The 21,849-nt window shown below is 43.2% G+C and overlaps 1 long non-coding RNA gene across 1 annotated transcript; it reads right to left on the bottom strand.

Annotated features, from left to right (window-relative positions):
* Positions 1-717: 717 nt before the first annotated feature.
* Positions 718-3,920, bottom strand: LOC103264018. The gene is made up of 4 exons (XR_504541.1): positions 3,833-3,920; positions 2,744-3,460; positions 1,198-1,313; positions 718-826 (listed from the first exon to the last, which is right to left on the bottom strand). It is a non-coding gene; the product is annotated as an uncharacterized LOC103264018 (long non-coding RNA).
* Between the last annotated feature and the right edge of the window lie 17,929 nt (positions 3,921-21,849).

The following is a 21,849-nucleotide window of genomic DNA, read 5'->3' as shown; positions in this document are numbered from 1 at the left end:
TCTGAAGAACGTTGTTCTTTTTTCCTTTTCTTCTGTGTTTAGTACTTTCTTAAGTGTTTCATGTAGAGGTGGTCTGGTGGCAGCACACGTTCTTAGGGATTGAATGTCTGGGTCAAGACAAAACAATAGAATTTGCCGATATCGTGGAGAAACGCTTCCTCAAGATTGAGTACCCCTGGATGGAATCTCTGGCTTAGAGATCTCCATGACTAGAGTGATGGCAGAGCCACCATAAGACTCACATTAGTTTGCACAACTGTTATATAAGAAGGTCCTCAGCGTAACTCTATTGCTCATGACTTTAAAGACAGCACCTCTCTAGAGACAAGGCAAAGATTTTATCTTTGACCAAGTTAGGCATCCTCCTTTCCCACCTCCTTTTGAAAGAGGTCCATAGACTCACCACAAGAAACCAAATGTGACCAGGATATTGGAAACTATTTGACTTTCTGAGGACACGAGGCCAGGAACCTGGGTGATGTCCATCTCAGAGAATGACAGTTATGCCCAGGGCCTTCTCTGAAGAAGCAATCCCTGTGAAAAGGAGGACTGCTTGTGTGAGCAAGCTGTTTAGTACCTCCCTAAGTATGTTGTCTCTTCAGAAGTGGTTCCTCCACATAATGATGAAATGAGATACCGGCTCATGTCGAATCTCTCCAGTAGGCTGATGCATTGGTGATGGTCCAGCTTGCCTCTATGAGTAGGAACTTCTCATTGATTGATGACTCTCAGTGACTGGAAAATAATTGGTCATCACAACCGATCGCAGCCATGTACTCCTTTATGATGGTGCATGCCATGCAGCCATGCTGATCAGAAGTTTTCACTGAAAGATACAGAGTGAGATGGGGTGCTCACCAAGTGATGTTAAAATGCCCAGGAACTGGGATAAGGATTAAAGTATAAGCATAACTTAGGGAAATTCATAGAGGAGCATATTCACATGGTGGTGATCCCCAAGGTGGCCTCCCGTACATCGCATTCTCCAGCTCCAAACATGATTGTACTGCCTGGACCATCCTCATCTTCCCCATGTTGTTTTCTACAACTGTCTCCTAGGCTGGGCCTCAGTGTCATACCATTGTACATGATATTTAAGTCATCACCACTCCTTAAGGCAATATAAAGTCCTCATCATTGACCCAACAAAAGTATCCGCCAATCCCATATCCATCACAAGGACAGTCATATGCTCACCACAAGTCAACCAGGAACAGTGTTTGGGAGAATATTTTATTTTCAGAGGATTCATGGCCAGCCACCTGGTTGCAGCACTTTGTTCCTGGGAAAGCAGCTTAATTCCATGCCAGCTTCTGGGAGAAAAGGAGCCAAAAAGGATGTGTCAAAAAGGAAACTGATACTTCCAGTAGGATGCCGCCTCCTACAGACCTTTTTTCCAAACACATCCAGATGAGACAATACATGTCAGTTGGGATCTCTGTTTCAGGCAACGTCTGGCGATCCCCGTGGATTAGGAGCCAAAGAACACAGCATACACAGGGTTCAGCGTCATACATTTTGGCTGCCTCTCCTCTCATATCTCAATTTGCAAAGTGCTCTACAGTGTCATAATTGTGTTTCTTGTGCAATACTTGGAATGTTTGAATCTAGCCTGCTACTTGTAATTAGTGAGTTTTCACCTCTTGAGATTTCAAGAGTGTTGATGATTTCACAAGTGGATATCATTTCTACTTCTTAGTTTGTGTCACCACTCAACATGACTACAGCACCCTCTACTTGTTTGCATCACCATTGCACACTCCCTGAGACCTCAGATGATGCACAACTAAGGTTAGCATCTGTCACAATTTGAGTGAAATAATGCTTTAATATGTATTCATTAGCCTAGCTGTCCAGATTCTCTCTTGCTCTACAAAATCCTCTTCTCCCTGAGGTTAGAGGAGATTCTTGGACCTTGTCAAACACCAGGCTGAGAGCATGTGAAGGCTCTCTTTGCTCCAGTCTCACATGGGTCTCAAGAGAAAAGGTACTCATATTGGTTCAGAGTTCAGTTTGGCTCCAGAAATGAGAGTTCCTATGCCTCAGGGGACCCACAGGAACTTATGAATGATGTTCATGACTCCGAATCCCAGCCATGCTCTCCCCTAGGATGGTGAAAACCATGGAGCCAGCATGTGCAGAATATTTCATTGAGAGACACCAACAGAGAATTTGAGCCAAGGAAGTGGGTGCAAAATTGCCTACTTTTGTTAAAGGGTCAAGTCATAATCAAATTTTCCAATTTTGGGGAGGAGTACTTCCTTAGGGTTGAGCACCCCTGGATGGCCTCTCTGGCATAGAGAGTGCCACAAGTAGGGCAATACCAGGGCCATCATCAGGCTCATGTCACTTTGCACACCTGTCACATAAGAAGGTCCTCAGTGTAACTCTATTGTGCATGACTTTTCAGACAACACCTCTCTAGAGACAAGGCCAAGATTTCATTATTGACCAAGCTAGACATCCTCCTTTGCCACCTCCTATTGATAGAGGACCATAGGCTCATCACAAGAACCAAATGCGACCAGACTACTGGAGACTATTAGACTTTCTGAGGACATGAGGTCAGGCACCTGGGTGACCTCCTTTGTCCAAGAGACTGACAGTTATTTTCAAGGCTTTCTCTGAAGAAAGGATCCCTGTGAAACCGAGGAAGACAGTTTGTGGAACAAGCTGTCTATTACCTCCCTTAATATGCTGTCTCACACAAGCGTTTCCTCCACATAATTATGAAATGAGATACCTGCTCATGTGGAATTCGTCCAGTAGGCTGAGACAAAAGGTCCTCCAGGACTGGAATCAAGTCGAGACATGGTACTTTTGATATAGCTCAGACATTCCTCCTTTGGTATCTCAGGTAGGAAAGTGTTTCTCTGTTTCAAAGATGGATTTTCACGGCAAAGCTTGGTTGTGGTGAATTTTGCCAGCAGGTTGACATGAGTGTGTTCTCACATCCTGAGTTCTCAAGAAAAATGGTGGTTTCAAAAAAGTTGGACAGTCATTTTTAACTTGTGTGCCCTTTCGCCAGGAGGCTGGTGGACTCTCTTTGCTCTGTGCCCCTATTCCAAACTCCCTATATACTCAGAAGACACCTAGCAGAGGAGATGGCCATTCACATAGTGAGCCACAGATATGTTTAATCTTATTAAATGACCCTGATTCTCTTCTTTCTGTAGAGCAGGACAAAACTCTATTCTTTCACTATTTGGAAAAGAAACATGGGCCTTGTTGAAGTGCACACTGAGTGTATCTCATGGCTCATTTTTGTCCAGCTTCCCCCAGGCCTTGAGAGAAAATCTGCACACATTGGTGAAGGTCCAACTTGCCTCCATGAGTAAGAACTGCTCATTGATTGATAACCTTCGGTCACTCGAAAATCATTGGTCATGAAAACAGATCACAGCCATACACTGCTCTATGATGGTGCATGTTATGCAGCCATGTTGATGAGAAGTTTCCACTGAAAGACACAAAGTGAGATGGGGTGCTCAGTAAGGGATGCTAAAATGCCCAGGACCTGGGATGAGAATTAAAGTATTAGCATAACTCGGGGAAATTTTATGGAGAAGCATATCCACATGGGGGTGCTCCACAAGATGGCCTCCTGTACTTCAAGTTCTCTAGCAACAAACACGATCATATTGCAGGGAACATCATAATTTTCCCCATGTTGGTTTTCACAACTGTCTCCTAGTCTGGGCCTCAGTGTCATGCCATTGTACATGATCTTTAAGTCATCACCGCTCCTCAAGGCAATATAAAGTCTTCATCAGTGACCCAACAAAAGCTTCCACAAATCCTATATCCATTGAAAGGACAGTCATATGCTTACCACAAGTCAACCAGGAAAAGCATTTTGGAGAATATTTCATTTTCAGGGGATTCGTGGCCAGCCACAGGTTGCAGCCCTTTGTTGCTGGGATGGCAGCTTATTTCCAAGCCAGCTTCTGGGAGAAAAGGAGCCAAAACAGGCCTGTCAAAAGGGAAACTAATACTTCCACAGGGAGGCTACTTCCCACAGGCTTTTCTTCTAAATATATCCAAAGGAGACAGTACATTTCAGTTGGAACCTCTGTTTTTGGGCTACGTCTGGCGATCCTCATGGATCAGGAGCCAAAGAACACAGCATACAAGGGGTTCAGGGTGAAACACTTTGGATGCGTGTCCTCTCATATCTCAATTTGCAAAGTGTTCTATAGTGTAATAATTGGGATTCTTTTTCTTATAATTAATATTTTTTATTATGATATTGTGAGGTACGGTTAAGGGTTAGGTATACAAATATGCTTCTTTCAGGTACCCTTGTTGATAAGAGGGGTCTCCCCATTCCCAGACAGATATTTACTACCGTTAATCCCATCTCCCTCCCCACCATAGTTTCCCAGCACTGTCAGTCATTTTCTTATAGTATTACATTGGATGTTCAATGTCCACTATATGAGTGAGAACATGTGATACTCAGATCTTTGTTTCTGTGAGAGATCACTCAGTATTATAGACTCTAGTTCCATCCAGGTTGCTGCGAAATTCATGATTTTGTTCTTTTTTATGGCTGCGTAGTATTCAGTTGTGTATATGTACATTTCCTTAATCCAGTCCTCTTTTGATGGACAGCATGGTTGCTTCCAGGTTCTTGCTATTGTGAACAATGCTGCGATAAACATATGTGTACAGGTATTGTTTTTATAGAGTGATTTGAGTTCTTCAGGGTATATTCCCAGTAGGAGGATTGTGGGATCATATGGGAGGTTGATATTTAGAGCTTTTAGGAATGTCCACACGGCTTTCCACAGAGGTTGCACTAGTTTACACTCCCACCAACAGTGTAGAAGTGTTTCCTTTTCACCACACCCTCTCCAGCAACTGTATTTTTTGAGTTATTGATAATTGCCATTCTGACTGGAGTTGGGTGGTATCTCAGTGTGGTTTTGATTTGCATCTCCCTGATGATTAGTGAGGTTGAACATTTCATGTGTCTGTTGGCTGTTCAGATGTCTTCCTTTGTGAAGTGTCTGTTCATATCTTTGGCTCATTTTATAATGGGTTTTTTTTCTTTTCAGCACATTTGGGTTCCTTGTAGATCCAAGATGTTAAGTCTTTGTCAGACCTGGAGTTGGCATATACTTTTTCCCAGTCTGTAGACTGTCTCCCTGCTCTCTTGATGGTTTCTTTGGCTTTGCAGAAGTTTGTTAGTTTAATGAGGTCCCACTTGTCTATCTTATCTCTTATGACCTGTGGGTTTCGGGTTTTGTTCAGGAATTGGATGCCAGTTCCAATTTCCATGAGCGTATGTCCTTAATTTTCTAAGGTTCTTATGGTTTGAGGTTTTACATTTAGATTTCTGATCCATTTGGAGTTAATTTTTGTGTATGGGGATAGATAGGGGTCCTGTTTCAATCTTCTGTATGTGGTCAGTCAGTTTTTCCAGCACCATTTACTGAATAGGTTCTCCTCTCCCCAGTGGTATGTGGTGGAGGCTTTGTCAAAGATGAGTTTGTTGAGAAATGGAGGTTTTACCTCTGGAATCTCAATTCCATTCCATTGGTCTATATGCTTGTTCCTATACCAATACCAAACTGTTTTGATGATTGTAGCTTTATAGTAAAGTTTGAAGTCTGGTAATGTGATACCACCTGCTTTGTTTTTTTGCTGAGGATTGTTCTGGCTATTCTTGGTTATTTGTGTTTCCATATGAATTCCTGGTTGTTTTTTCTAGGTCTGAGAAGAATGTTGTTGGTAATTGCATCAGTATTGCATTGAATCTGTAGATTGCCGTAGGTAAGATGGACATCTTCACAATGTTGATTCTTCCAATCCATGAACATGGAATATTTTTCCACTTGCTTGTGTCATCTTTGATTTCTTTGAGCAGTGTTTTGTAGTTTTCATTGTAAAGGTCTTTCACGTCTATGGTTAGGAAGATGCCAAGGTATTGCATTTTTTTTGTGGGTATTGTGAAGGGAATTGTGGTTTTTATTTGGGTTTCTGTTCATTAATTATCAGTGTAAAGAAATGCGGTTGTCTTTTGCACATTTATTTTGTATCCTGAGACTTTGCCAAAGTCCTTTATCAGTGTAAGGATGTTTTTGATAGATTCTCTTTGGTTTTCAAGGTATCATGTCATCTGCAAAGACTGATAACTTGACTTCCTCTTTTCTTATTTGGATACTCCTGATTCCTTCTCTTCTCTGATTGCTCTAGCCACAACTTCCAATACTTTATTTAACAGGAGGGGTGCGAGTGGGCTTCCTTGTCTCATTCCACGTTTCAGGGGAAATGGTTCCAATTTTTGTCCATTTAGGAGTATGCTAGCTGTGGGTTTCTTGTAGATGGCTTTTAATATTTTGAGGTATGTTTCCCATATTCTTAGATGTTCGAGGGTTTTTATCATGAAGGGGTGCTGAATTTTATCAAAACTTTTCTGCATATAATGATATAATCATGTGGTTTTTGTTTTGGCATCTGTTGATGTATTTAATTACATTTATGGTTTTACGAATGTTGAACCAGTCTTGCATCCCAGGATTGAAACCTACTTGGTCATGATGGATGATTTTTGAGATGCGTTGCTTAATCCGTTTTGCTAGGATCTTGTTGAGAATTTTAGCATCTATGTTCATCAAAGATATTGGCCTGTAGTTCTCTCTCTTTGTTGGGTCTTTACCTGGCCTGGGTATCAATGTGATGTTAGCTTCATAAAATGATTTGGGGAGAGTTCTATCTTTTTCAAACTCCTGGAATACCTTCAGTAGGATTGGTATCAGCTCCTACTTAAATGTGTTGTAGAATTCTGCTGGAAAGTCACCTGGTCCAGGGCTTTTTTTTGCAGGTAGTTTTCTTATTATGTAGTCAATTTCCTTGGTTGTTATTGGTCTATTTAGGGTCTCAATTTCTTCTTGTTTCAACCTAGGCAGGTTGTGTGATGTCAGAAAGTCCTCCATTTCTTTAAGGTTTTCAAGTTTGTTTTCATACAAGTGTACGTAGTAGTCTCTAATGATCTTTTATATTTTTTCAGGGTCAGATGTGACTTCATCTTTTTGTTTCTGATTGTGCTTATTTGGGCCTTTTCTCTCTTTTTTCTTAGTCAGTCTAGCTAGGGAACCATCGATCTTGTTTATCCTTTCGAAGAACCAGATTTTTGTTTCATTGATTTTTTGTATATCTTGTTGTCTTCTATGTCCTGGATTTGGGCTTTTATTTTCATGATCTGGATTCCTCTGCTGAAATTAGGGTTTTTGTGGTCTTGCTTTTCCAGCTGAAGTAATCGCTGATCTCTTGAAGGTTTTGTTCTGTCTTTTTGAGCTTGTTTTCTGTGTTTTTAAGAGTTTAGGTTAGTTCTATATTTTGGTTCTCAAGCTCTGAGATTCTTTCTTCTGCTTGGGTAATTCTGCTTTCCATGCTTATCAGTTTGTTATTTATTTCATTCACAGCATTCTTTATTAATATTATCTCAGATATCAGCTCCTTCCTAGTTTCTTCTTGTCTCTCCTCATTTCTTTTTAATCTCTGCATTAACGTCTTGATAGTAGGTTTGTAGTTTGAGACCAGTCATTCTGGGGCTCTTCATTGTTTGCATTCCGAAGTCAGTTTTCTCAGTGCCTGCCCTCACAGGAGTCTGGGAGAGACCCATGTTCTTCTTTTAGTTTTTCTTCATTTGTGTAGATTATTCTCTCTCCTCTCCTTTCCCTCCCCTTCTTTAATTCTGTTTTTCAGGGAAGGTGGGGTTGCTTTTGCTTCACGTGTGCAATCTCCTGTTCTTCCTTATGAGGGTCCTGTGGCTTTGTTCACTTTTGAGTTTGGTGTGTGGGCTGTGGGCTGTACTTTTTGCAGTTTTGAGGTTTAATGGAGGGGAAACTGTGATTCAGAACCTATATACTGATTCTAGCATCCACCAACAGGTGTATGTGCACAGTGGAACCTATTTCTCACTGCCTTACAATCTGTCTGTGGAGTGGTGTGTGGGTTTGGTCCCTGGATCAAAAAGAGGTACAAAAGAGGAAAATAATGGAGGAAGGGGGTCAATAGGAAGTTAGAAAGAGAGAAGAGTGAGAGGGAAAATAGACATACATACCAAGTAACAGGTGAAATGAGACACAAGGCCGGAGAGAAGTGAAAAAACCATGCAAGAAAAATTCCCTAAAGAATGCTGGTAGCTACACAGAGAAGAGCAATAAAATCATGAAACAAATAGTGTAAGTCAGAAAGCAAACAAAAGTGAGCAAAACAAACAGTCAAAATGAGTAAATCAAAAGTGAAAATAAGAGATCAGACTAGCTCTGGAATCTTTCTTAATTGTCTAAAGTCTCTTCAGCTCTGATCTCCAGCTTCTCCCCTTTGTTTTCATTGCAGGCAGTTAGATTTACTTGCAGTTTGAATTTGTTTTTTTAGCCTGCAGTCTGGTAGATCTGTGATGCTTAGTTGCCTTTTTTCTGATTCAGCGTAGGGGAGGGGCTTTGTCTCTTGTTTAGAGATGTAACCTTAGGAACCGAGGTGGAGGCTGCTGAAAGGTGGGTGGGGCAATGCAAATCTCTGCCTGGAGAATGGCCAAGGTGGCAACTTCACTTTCATGGGTCTTTTCTCTCTGCTCATCTGGGTCCCTGGATGATCCACTATGGAGGACTGTAGTAGCATGGGAGGCACTGGGGATCAGCTGCACAGCTGGGCACTGGATCTGGGGTGCCACCAGTGGGCTGTGATGGAGGAGGGGGTCGGGAGTTTCCTCCTCTGGAGCTGAGAGCCTCCGATCAGCACCTCCTTAAGATATGCTTTTCCCTTTTGCAAGCATAGCGTCACGCACTGAGTGCCTCAGCCAGGGTGGACCCAGAGCTCCAGAGCTCCAAAGTTCCAAAGGGCAGGCGGCGAGCAGTGAGAGTGGCCCTGGGCCCCTCACAGGGTACTTCAGCCAGAAATGGGACCGGTATCTCTTTGCCCAGAGCCTCCTCTCATGTGAGACAATGTAGCCAGGGAGGGAGCTGAGACCCAAGACTCCCGTATGGGTGGGAGTCACATATAGTGGAGCAGCAGCAGCCAGGGGCACAATATCTGGCCCTGCATGGGACCAAAGGTCCCCAGGCCATGGACCAGTGTGGCTGGTGGTGGGCAGGGGGGTGGGGGAAGAAGAGTAAGAGACTTTTTGAGAACTCACATTCGGAGAATCTCACAAGTCCACTTATGCCATTGCCATCTTACTGGAACTCTCCATAATTGGGTTTCTTGAGCAATATTTGGGATGTTTGAATGTGGCCTGCTGCTTGTAATCAGTGAGTTATCACCTCTTGAGCTTTCAAGAGTGTGGATGATTTCACAAGTGGATTTCATATCTACTTCTTAGTTTGTGTCACCACTCAACATGACTGAGGCTCCCTCTACTTGTTTGCATCACCATTCCACACTCCCTGAGACCTCAGAAGGTGCGCCACTAAGGTTATTGTCTGTCACAAGTTGAGCAAAAGAATGCTTTAGTGTGTATTCATGAATCTGGTTGTCCAGATTCTCTCTTGCTCTACAAAATCCTCTTCTCCCTGAGGTTAGAGGAGACTCTTGAACCTCATCAAACACCAGGCTGAGGGCATCTGAAGGCTATCTTTACTTCAGGCTCATATGGGTATCAAGAGAAAAGGTAGTCATATTGGTTCAGAGTTCAGTTTGCCTCCAGAAGTGAGAGTTCCCACACCTCAGGGGGCCCACAGGAACTTATGAATGATGGTCATGACTCCTAATTCCAGCCATGTTCTCCCCAAGATGGTGTCTGCCATGGAGCCAGTGCCTGCCATGGAGCCAGTGTGTGCAGAATATTTCATCGAGAGCCACAAAGAGAGAATTTGAGCTAAGAAAGTGGTTGTTAAAGTTATATGCATCAAGATATTACAATTGAATTTGTCAATTTCATGGAGGAGTGCTTCAAGATATTACAATCAAATTTGCCAATTTCATGGAGGAGTTCTTCCTCAGGGTTGAGCACCCCTGTATGACCTCTCTGGCTTAGAGAATGCCATGACTAGAGTGATGTTAGGGTCATCATCAGGCTCATGTCAGTTTGCACATCTGTCACATAAGAAGGTCCTCAGTGTAGCTCTATTGTGCATGACTTTTAAGACAACACCTCTCTAATGACCAGGCCAAGATCTCATCATTGACCAAGCTAGGCATTCTCCTTTTCTGCCTCCTTTTGAAAGAGGACCATAGGCTCATCACAAGAACCAAATGTGGCCAGATTACTGGAGACTATTTGACTCTGAGGACATGAGGCCAGGCACCTGGGTGACGTCCTTCATCCCAGAGACTGACAGTTATTCCCAAGGCCTTCTCTGAAGAAGGGATCCCTGCGAAATCTAGGAGGACAGCTTGTGGAACAAGCTATCTAGTACCTCCCTAAATATGCTGTCTCACTCAAGCGGTTCCTCCACATAATGAAGAAATGAGATACCTGCTCATGTATAATCTGTCCAGTAGGTTGAGACAGAAAGTCCTCCAGGAATGGAGCCAAGTAGAGACAGGGTACTTTTGATATAGCTTGGACATGCCTCCCTTGGTATCACAGGTGGGAAAGTTTCCTGTTTCAAAGATGGGTTTTCATGGCAAAGCTTGGTTATTGAGAAGTTTGTTAGCAGGTCAACATGAGTGTGTTCTCAGACCTTGAGTTCTCAACAAAGATGGTGGTTTCAAAGAAGTTGGAGAGTCATTCATGGCTTGTTTGCCCTCTTTCACCAGGAGGCCGGTGGATTCTCTTTGCTCTGTGCCCCTATTCCAAGCTCCCTAAATACTCAGAAGATGCCCAGCAGAGGAGATGGCCATTCATGTTGTGAGCCACAGATACATTTACTATTATTAAATGAGCCTGATTCTTATTTCTGTTGAGCAAAAAAAAAGCCTCTATTCTCCCTCCATTTGGAAAAGATACATGGGCCTCCTCGAAGTGCACGCCGAGAGCATCTTGAGGCTCCTTTTTGTCCAGCTTCACACAGGCCTTGAGAGAAAATCTACACACATTGTTGAAGGTCCAGCTTGCCTCCATAAGTAAGAACTCCTCATTGATTGATGACCTTCGGTTACTGGAAAATCACTGGCCATGGCAACCGATAGCAGCCATGCACTGCTCTATGACGGTGCATGTCCTGCAGCCACACTGATCAGTAGTTTCCACTGAAAAACACAAAGTGAGATGGTGTGCTCAACAAGGGATTCTAAAATTCCTGGGGCCTGGGATGAGGATTAAAGTATAGGCATAACATGGGGAAATTTTATGGAGGAGCATATCCACATGGTGGATCTCCCCAAGATGACTTTTTGTTTTTGTACTTCAAGTTCTTCAGCAACAAACACGATCGTACTGCCGACCATCATCATCTTCCCCATGCTGGTTTCCACAACTTTCTCCTGTGCTGGGCCTCAGCGTTAGGCCATTGTATGAGATATTTAAGTCATCACTGCACCTCAAGGCAATTTAAGTCCTCATCATTGACCTAACTATAGTATCCGCCAATCCCATATATGTCACAAGGACAGTCATATGGTCACCACTAGTCAACCAGGAACAGCGTTTTGGAGCATATTTCATTTTCAGAGGATTCATGGCCAGCCACCTGGTTGCAGTCCTTTGTTGCTGGGATAGTGGCTTATTTCAAGGCCAGTTTCTGGGAGAAAAGCAACCAAAAAGGGCATCTCAAAAAGCAAACTGATACTTCCACTGGGATGCTGGCTCCCACAGACGTTTCTTCCAAACACATTCAGATGAGACAATAACATATTTCAGTTGGGACATCTGTTTTTGGGCGATGTCTGGCGATCACCATGGATCAGTAGTCAAAGAACACAGCGTTCACAGGGTTCAGGTTATATATTTTTGATGCTTGTTCTCTCATATTACAATTTTCAAAGCAGTATACTGTGTAATAATTGGGTTTCTTGAGCAATATTGGAATGTTTGAATCTAGCCTGCTGCTTGTAATCTGTGAGTTTTCACCTCTTGAGCATTCAAGTGTATCGATGATTTCACAAGTGGATTTCATATCTACCTCTTAGTTTGTGTCCCCACTCAACATGACTGTGTCACCCTCTACTTGTTTGTGTCACCATTACATACTCCCTGAAACCTCAGAAGATGTGCAACTTAGGCCATCGTCTGGCACAAGTAAAGCAGATGAATGCTTTAGTATGTATTCATGAGCTTGGCTGTCCAGTTTCTCTCACGCTTGACAAAATCCTCTTCTCTCTGAGGATAGAGGAGAACTTTGGACCTCATCACACAAGGCTAAGATAATATCATGACTCTCTTTGCTCCAGTCTCATACGGGTCTCAAGAGAAAAGGTACTCATATTGGTTCAGAGTTCAGTATGGCTCCAGAAATGAGAGTACTCATGCCTCAGGGGCCCCATAGGAACTTATGAATGATGATCATGACTCCCAATCCCAGCAATGCTCTCCCCTAGAATGGTGCATGCCATGGAGCCAGCGTGGGCAGAATATTTCACTGAGAGACACAAAGAGAGAATTTGTGCTAAGAAACGGGTTGTTAAAGTGTCCACTTTTGTGAAAGGGGTCAAGACATAACCATCGAATTTGCTAATTTAGTGAAGGACTGCTTCCTCAGGGTTGAGCACCCCTGAATTGTGTCTCCAGCTTAGAGAGCTCCATGAGTAGAGCTATGCCAGGGCCACCATAAGGGTCACATCAATTTGCACAACTGTCACGTAAGAAGGTCCTCAGCGAAGCTCTATTGTGCATGACTTTTAAGACAACACCTCTCTAGAGACAAGGCAAATATTTCAGCATTGACCCAGTTAGGCATCCTCCTTTGCCACCTCCTTTTGAAAGAGGCCCATAGACTCACTCCAAGTAACCAAACATGACCAGATTACTGGAGATTATTTGAATTTCTGAGGACACAAGGCCAGGCATCTGGTAATGTCCTTAGTCCCAGAGACTGACAGTTATTCCCAAGGCATTCTCTGAAGGGATCCCTGTGAAAAGGAGGAGGACAGCTTGTGTGAACAAACTGTCTAATACCTTCCTAAGTATGCTGTGTCACTCAAGTGGCTCCTCCACATAATGATGAAATGAGATACCTGCTCATGTGGAATCCATCCAGTAGGTTGAGACATAAGGTATTCCAGAACAGGAGCTAAGTCCAGAGAGGGTACTTTTGATATAGCTTGCACATGCCTCCCTTGGTATCTCAGGTGGGAAACTGTTCCTCAGTCTCAAAGAAGGGTTTTCATGGCAAAGCATGGTTGTGGGGAATTTTGCCAGTAGGTTGACATTGAGTGTGTTTTCACTCTTAAGTTCGCAAGAAAGATGGTGGTTTCAAAAAAGTTGGACAGTCATCTCTCACCATGATGCCAGTAGATTCTCTTTGCTCTGTGCTCATATTACAAGCTCCCTAAGTCCTCAGAAGATGCCCAACAGAGGAGATGGCCATTCACATCATGAGCCACAGATACATTTACTATTATTGAACGAACCTGGTTCTCTCATTTCACTAGAGCAGGACAAAACTCTTTTCTTCCACTGAAAGACACAAAGTGAGATGGGGTGCTCAGCAAGGGATGGTAAAATGCCCGGTACCTGGGATGAGGATTAAAGTATAAGCATAACATGGGGAAATTTATGGAGGAGCTTATACACATGGTGATGCTCCCCAAGGTGACCTCCCAAACTTCAAGTTCTCCAGCACCCAACAGGATCGTAACACCAGACTGAGAGCATCTGAAGCCTCTCTTTACTCCAGTCTCATATGAGACTCAAGAGAAAAGGTACTCATATTGGTTCATAGTTCAGTTTGGTTCCAAAACTGAGAGTTTCATGCATCAGGAGGCCCACAGGAACTTATGAATGATGGTCATGATTCCCAATCCAAGCCTTGTTCTTCCATAGGACAGTGCATGCCATGGAGCCAGCATGGGCAGAATATTTCATTGAGAGACACAAAAAGAGAATTTGAGCTAAGGAAGGGGTTGTCGAAGTGCCTGCTTTTATGAAAAGGGTCGAGATAAAACACTCAAATTTGCCAATTTTGTGGAGAAGTGCTTCCTCAGGGTTGAGCACCCCTGGATGATGTCTCCGACTTAGAGAGTTCCATGACTAGAGCGATGCCAGGGCCATCATCAGGCTTATGCCAGTTTGCACAACTGTCACGTAAGAAGGTCCTCAGCGTAATTCTATTGCACATGATTTTTAAGACAACACCTCTCTACTTCTTAGTTTGTGTCCCCTCCAACATGACGATTATTAAACAAGCCTGATTCTCTCTTTTCCTTAGAGCAGGACAAAAGTCTATTCACCCTCCATTTGGAAAAGAAGCATGGGCTTCCTAGAACAGCAAGCCAAGAGCATCCCAAGGCTCCTTTTTTTCCAGTTTCCCCCAGGCTTTGAGAGAAAAACTGCAAGTATTGGTAAAGGTCTAGCTTGCATCCCAGGACCTGGGATAAGGATTAAAGTATAAAAATAACATGGGGAACTTTTATGGAGGAGCAAATCCACATGCTCCCCATGATGGCCTCCTGTACATCAAGTTCTCCAGCAACAAACTTGATCATACTGGAGGGACCATCATCATTTTCCCCATGTTGGTTTCCACAGCTGTCTTCTAGGCTGGGCCTCAGCGTCATGCCATTGTATGTAATATTCAAGTCATCACCACTCCTCAAGGCAACATAAAGTATTCATCATTGACCCAACAAAAGTATCTGCCAATCCCATATATTTATCAAGGACAGTCATATGCTCAACACAAATCAAACAGGAACAACGTTTGGGAGAATATTTCATTTTCAGAGGATCCATGTCCAGCAACCTCCTTACAGCACTTTGGTTTTGGGATAGAAGCTTATTTTAAGGTCATCTTCTGGGAGAAAAGGAGCCAAAAGGGCATGCCAGAAAGGAAACTGATACTTCCACTTGGAGGCCTCCCCCCACAGACCATTCTTCCAAATACATCCAGACGAAACAATGCATTTCAGTTGGGACCTCTGTTTTCAGGCAACGTCTGGTGATCCCCATGGATCAGGAGCCAAAGAATACAGTATACACAGGGTTCAGGGTGATACATCTGGATGCATGTTCTATCATATCTCAACTTATAAAACCATCTACAGTGTAATAACTGGATTTTTTGAGCAATATTTGGAATGTTTGAATCTAGCCTGCTGCTTGTAATCAGTGAGTTTTCACCGCTTGAGCTTTGAAGAGTGTTGATGAGTTCACAAGTGGATATAATATCTTCTTCTTAGTTTGTGTCCCCTCTCAACATGACTGCAGCACCCTCTAATTGCTTTCGTACCATTCCACATTCCCTGATTCCTTAGAAGATTTGCAACTAAGACCATTTTTTGGCACAAGTTGATCGAAAGAATTCTTTAGCATGAATTCACGAGCCTGCCTCTACAGTTTCTCTCATGCTCAAAAAAATATTATCTCCCAGTTTAGAGGAGACCCTGGACATCATCAAACATCAGGCTTAGAGTATCTGCAGGCTCTCTTTGCTCCAGTCTCATATGGGTCTCAAAAGAAAAGGTAGTCATATTGGTTCAGAATTCAGTTTGGCTCCAGAACTGACAGTTCCCATGCCTCAGTTGGCCACAGGAACTTATGATTGATGGCCATGACTCCCAATCCCAGCCCTGCTGTCCCCTGGCATGGTGTGTGCTATCCAGCATGAGCAGAATATTTCACTGAGAGACACAAAGAGAGAATTTGTGGAAAGGAAGGGATTGTTAAAATGCCCGGCTTTTGTGAAAGGGGTCAAGATATTACAATTGAACTTGCCTATTTCATGGAGGAGTGCTTCCTCAGTGTTGACCACCACTGGATAACCTCTTCAGCTTAGAGTGCTCCACAAGTACAGCAATGTATGGGCCAACCTCAGGCTCACATCAGTTTGCACACCTGTCATATAAAAAGGGCCTCAGCATAGCTCTTTGCACAAGACATTTAAGACAACACCTCTCTAGAGACAAAGCAAATATTTCATCATTGATCTAGCTAGGTGTCCTCCTCTGCTGCCTCCTTTTGAAAAAGACCCATAGCATCACCACTATTAACCAAATGCGACCAGATTACCGGAGACTCTTTGACTTTCTGAGGAAAGGAGTCCAGGCACCTGGGTGACGTCCTTCATCCAGAGACTAACTGTTATTCCGAAGGACATCTCTGAAGAAGGGATTCCTCTGAAATGGAGGAAGACAGCTTGAGTAAACAAGCTATCTACTACCTCCCTAATTTTGCTGAGTCATACAATTGATTCATCCACATAATGATGAAATTAGATACCTGCTCATGTGTAATCCGTCCAGTAGGCTGAGAAAGAAGTACTTTCATGGCTGGAGTCAAGTCCAGATAGGGTACTTTTAATAGAGCTTGGACATGCCTCCCGTTGTATCTCAGGTGGGAAAGAGTTTCTCATTCTGAAAGATGGATTTCCGTAGCAAAGCTTGATTATGGGGCATATTGCCAGGGGTTTTACATGTGTGTGTTCTCACATCTTGAGTTCTGAAGAAAGGTGGTGGTTTGAAAAATGTTGGAGTCATTTTTGAGTTTTGTGTCCCCTCTCACTAGGAGACCAGTGGATTCCCTTTGCTCTGTGCCACTATTCCAAGCTCTCTAAGTTCTCAGTAGGCGCCCACCTAAGGACATGGCCATTCACATCGTGACCACCAGATACATTGACTAATATTAAACAAGCCATATTCTCTGTTTTCCTTAGAGATGGACAAAAGTCTATTCGACCCTCTTTGGAAAAGAAGCATTGGCCTCCTAGAACAGCATACCAAGAAGCATCTCAAAGCGTCTTTCTGTCCAGGTTCACCCAGGCATTGAGAGAAAAACTGCACACTTTGGTGAAGGTCCATCTTGCCTCCAAGACCAAGAACTCCTCAAAGATTGATGACCCTTGATGATTGGTAAATCACTGGTCATGACAACCAACGGAAGTCATGCACTCCTTTACAATAGTGCATACCATGCAGCCATTCTGAGCAGAATTTTCCACTGATAGACACAAAATGAGATGTGGTGCTCACCAAGGAATTCTAAAATGCCCAGGACCTGGGATGAGGAGTAAAGTATAAGGATAACATGTTGAATTTTTATGGAGGAGCATATCCATATGCTCCACAAGATGGCCTCCCGTCCTTCAAGCTCTCCAGCACCAAACTCAATCGTACCGAAGGGCCCATCATCATTTTCCCCGTGTTGATTTCCACAACTGTCTTCTAGACTGGGACTCAGCGTCATGCCATTGTACCTGATATTTAAGTCATCACTGCTCCTCAAAGCAATATAAAGTACTCATCATTGACCCAACAAAAGTATTCGCCAATTCCATATATGTAGCAAGGACAGTCATGCTCACCACAAGTCAACAAGGAACAGCTTTTGGGAGAATATTTCATTTTCAAATGATGTTATAGCCCTTTGTTTTGGGGATAGCAGCTTATTTCCAGGCCAGCTTCTGGGGGGAAAGGAGCCAAAAAGGGCATGTAAAAAAGAAAAACTGATACTTCCACTTTGAGGCCTCCTCCCACAGTCCTTTCTTCCAAATACATCCAGACCAGATAATACATTTCAATTGGGGCCTCTGTTTTCAGGCAACCTCTGGCGATCCCCATGGATCCGGAGCCAAAGAACACAGCATACCCAGGGTTCAGGGAGATAAATATTGGATGCATGTCCTCTCATATCTCAATTTATAAAATGGTCTACAGTGTAATAGTTGGGTGTCTTGAGCAATATTTGGACTGTTTGCATCTAGCGTGCTGCTTGTAATCAATGAGTTTTTACCGCTTGATCTTTCAAGAGTGTTGAATTCACAAGTGGATATCATATCTACGTCTTAGTTTGTGTCCCCTGTCAACATGACTGCAGTACCCTCTAGTGTTTGCATCACCATTCTACATTCAATAATTCCTCACAAGATCTGCAACTAAGGCAATCGTCTGGGAAAAGTTCAGTGAAAGAATGCTTTAGCATGTATTCATGAGCCTACCTCACCAGTTTCTCTCATGCGCGACAAAATCCGCTTCTCACTGAGTTTAGAGGAGACCCTGGACATCATCAAACACCAGGCTTAGAACATCTGCGGGCTTTCTTTGCTCCAGTCTGTTACAGGTCTCAAGAGAATAGGTACTCATATTGGCTCAGAGATCAGTTTGGGTCGAGAACTGAGAGTTCCCGTGCCACAGTGGGTCACAGGATCTTACAGATGATGGTAATGACTCCCAATACCAGTCATTCTGTCCCCTAGCATGGTGCATGCAATCCATCCAGTGTGGGCAGAATATTTCATTGAGAGACACAAAGAGAGAATTTGTGATAAGGAAGTGGTTGTTAAAGTGCCCGGCTTTTGTGAATGGGGTCAAGACATTACAATCGAATTTGCTGATTTCATGGAGGAGAGCTTCCTCAGGGTTGAGCACTGCTGGATAGCCTCTCTGGCTTAGAGTGCTCCACAACTAGAACAATGTCAGGGCCATCCTCAGGCTCATGTTAGTGTGCACACCTGTCATGTAAGAAGGTCCTCAGTGTAACTCTATTGCGCAAGACTTTTAAGACAACACCTCTCTAGAGACAAGGGAAAGATTTCATCATTGACACAGCTAGGCATCCTCCTTTGCTGTTTCCTTTTGAACGAAGCCCTAGGCTCACCACAAGTAACCAAATGCAACCAGATTACTGGAGATTATTTGACTTCCTGAGGAAACAAGACCAGGCACCCGGGTGACATCTTTCATCCAGAAACTAACAGTATTCCCAAGTACTTCTCTGAAGAAGGGTTCCCTGTGAAAAGGAGGAGGACAACTTGAGTCAACAAGCTGTATACTACCTCCATAATTTTGCTGTCCTATACAGTCCGTACATCCACATATTGATGAAATTAGATACCTGCTCATGTGGAATCCGTCCAGTAGGCTGAGACAGAAGTTCCTCCATGACTGTAGTCAAGTCCAGACAGGGTACTTTTGATATAGCTTTGAAAGACCCTCCTTCATATCTCAGGTGAGAAATAGTTCCTCATTCTCAAAGATGGATTTCCATAGCAAAGCTTGGCTATTTTGCTGGGGGTTTAACATGTGTGTGTGTTCTCACATCTTGAGTTCTGAAGAATGGTGGTGGGATGAAAATGCTGGACAGTCATTTTTGACTTGTGTGCCACCTCTCACCAGGAAACCAATGGATTCTCTTTTGTCTGTGACACCATTCCGAGCTCTCTAATATTCAGATGGCATCTAGCTGAGGACATGGCCATTCACATTGTGATCCACAGATACACTGACTATTATTAAACAATCCTAAATCTCTCTTTTCCTTAGAGGAGCATAAACATCTTTTTACCCTCCATTTGATAAAGAAACATAGGCTTCCTAGAAGAACATGCCAAGAGCATCTTAAGGTGACTTTTTGTCCAGTTTCACCCAGGCCTTGAGAGAAAACTTCATGCACTGGTGAAGGTCCAGCTTGCCTGCAACACCAAGAACTCCTCATTAATTGATGACTCTCAGTGACTGGCAAAATATTGGTCTTGAAAACCGATTGAAATCTGGCACTCCTCTATGATGGTGCATGGCATGCAGCCATTCTGAGCAGAATTTTCCCCTGAAAGACAAAGTAAAATGTGGTGCTAAGCAAGGGTTGCTAAAATGCCCAAGACCTGGGATGAGGATTAAAGTATAAGGATAACATGATGAATTTTTATGGAGGAGCATATTCACATGCCTCACAAGATGGTCTCCCGTACTGCTAGTTCTCCAGAACCCAACTCAATCGTACTGAAGGGACCATCATCATTTTCTCTATGTTGGTTTCCACAACTTTTGTCTAGGCTGTGCCTCAGCGTCATCCATTGTATGTGATATTTAAGTCATCACCGCTCCTCAAAGCAATATAAAGTACTCATCATTGACCCCAAAACAGTATCTGCCAATCCCATATATGTAGCAAGGACAGTCATATGCTCACCACAATTCAAACAGGAACAGTGTTGGGGAGAATATTTCATTTTCAGAGTATCCATGGCCAGCCACTTCGTTACAGTCCTTTGTTTTTGGATAGAAGTTTATTTCAATGCCAGCTTCTGGGAGAAAAGGAACCAAAAGGGGCTTGTCAAAAAGGAAACTGATACTTCCACTGGGAGGCCTCCTCCCACAGAACTTTCTTCTAAATACATTTAGATGAGATAGTACCTTTCAGTTGGGACTTCTGTTTTTGGGCAATGTCTGGTGATCCCCATGGATCAGGATCCAAAGAACACAGCACACCCAGGGTTCACGGTGATACATATTGGATGTGTGTCCTCTCATATCTCAAGTTATAAAGTGGTCTACAGTGTAATAATTGGGTTTCTTGAGAAATATTTGGAATGTTTGAATCTAGCTTGTTTCTTTTCATCAGTGAGTTTTTACTGCTTGAGATTTCAAGAGTGTCAATGAATTCATAAGTAGATATCATATCTACTTCTTAGTTTGTGTTTCCTCTCAGCATGACTGCAGTACCCTCTACTTGTTTGCATCACCATTCCATATTCCCTGATTCCTAAGATGTGCAACTAAAGTCATCCCCTGGCACAAGTAGAGCAAAAGAATGCTTTAGCATGTATTCAAGAGCCTGGCTCTCCAGTTTCCTTCATGCTCAACAAAATCCTCTTCTCTCTGAGTGTAGAGGAGACATTTGACATCATCAAACACCAAGCTTAGAGCATCTGAAGGCTCTATTTGGTAAAGTCTCATATGGGTCACAATAGAAAAGGTACTCATATTGTTTCAGAGTTCAGTTTGCCTCCAGAACTGAGAGTTCCCATGACTAAGTTGCCCACAGGAACTTATGAATGATGGTTATGACTCCCAATCCCAGCCATGCTCACCCCTAGCATGGTGAGTGCCATTCATCCAGTGTGGGCAGAATATTTTATTGAGAGACACAAAGAGAGAATTTGTGGTAGGAAAGGGGTTGTTAAAGTGCCCGACTTTTGTGAATGGGGTCAAGACATTCAATCAAATTTGCCTATTTCTTGGAGGAGTGCTTCTTCAGGGTTGAGAACCACTGGATAACCTCTCAGGCTTAGATTGCTCCACAAGTAGAGCAATGTCAGTGCCTTCCTCAGGCTCATGTCAGATAGCACACCTGTCATGTAAGAAGGTCCTCATTGTAACTCTACTGCGCAAGACATTTAAGACAACACCTGTCTAGAGACAAGGCAAAGATTTCATCATGACCCTACTAGGATCCTCCTTTGCTGCCTCCTTTTGAAAGAGGCCCATAGGCTCACCACAAGTAACCAAATGAGACCAGATTACTGGAGACTATTTGACTTCTTGAGGAAATGAGGTCAGGCCCCTGGGTTACGTCCTTTGTCCAGAGACTAACAGTTATTCCCAAGGACTTCTCTGAAGAAGGGATCCCTGTGGAAAGGAGGATGACAGCTTGAGTGAACTAGCTGTCTACTACCCCCTTAATTTTGCTGTCTCATACAATTGGTTCATCCACACAATGATGACTTTAGATACCTTCTCATGTGGAATCCATCCAGTAGACTGAGACAGACGTTCCTCCATGACTGGAGTCAAGTCCAGACAGGGTATTTTGATACAGCTTGACATGTCTCCCTTGGTATCACAGGTGGGAAAGAGTTCCTCATTCTCAAAGATGGATTTCCGTAGCAAAGCTTGGTTTTGGAGCAATTTGCAAGGGATTTATCCTGTGTGTTCTCTTATCTTGGGTTCTGAAGAAAGGTGGTGGTTTGAAAAATGTTGGGCAGTCATTTTTGACTTGTGTATCACCTCTCACCAGGATACCAGTGAATTCTCTATGCTCTATGCCACCTTGAAAGCTCTCTAAATTTCCAGAAGGCACCCAGGTGA

The sequence above is a fragment of the Carlito syrichta genome, unplaced genomic scaffold (genome assembly GCF_000164805.1).
Source record: "Carlito syrichta isolate Samal-C Ts95f unplaced genomic scaffold, Tarsius_syrichta-2.0.1 Scaffold305413, whole genome shotgun sequence".
NCBI lineage: Eukaryota > Metazoa > Chordata > Mammalia > Primates > Tarsiidae > Carlito > Carlito syrichta.
The sequence above is the reverse complement of the archived record's forward strand: the minus strand, read 5'-3'. Positions and strand labels throughout refer to the sequence as shown.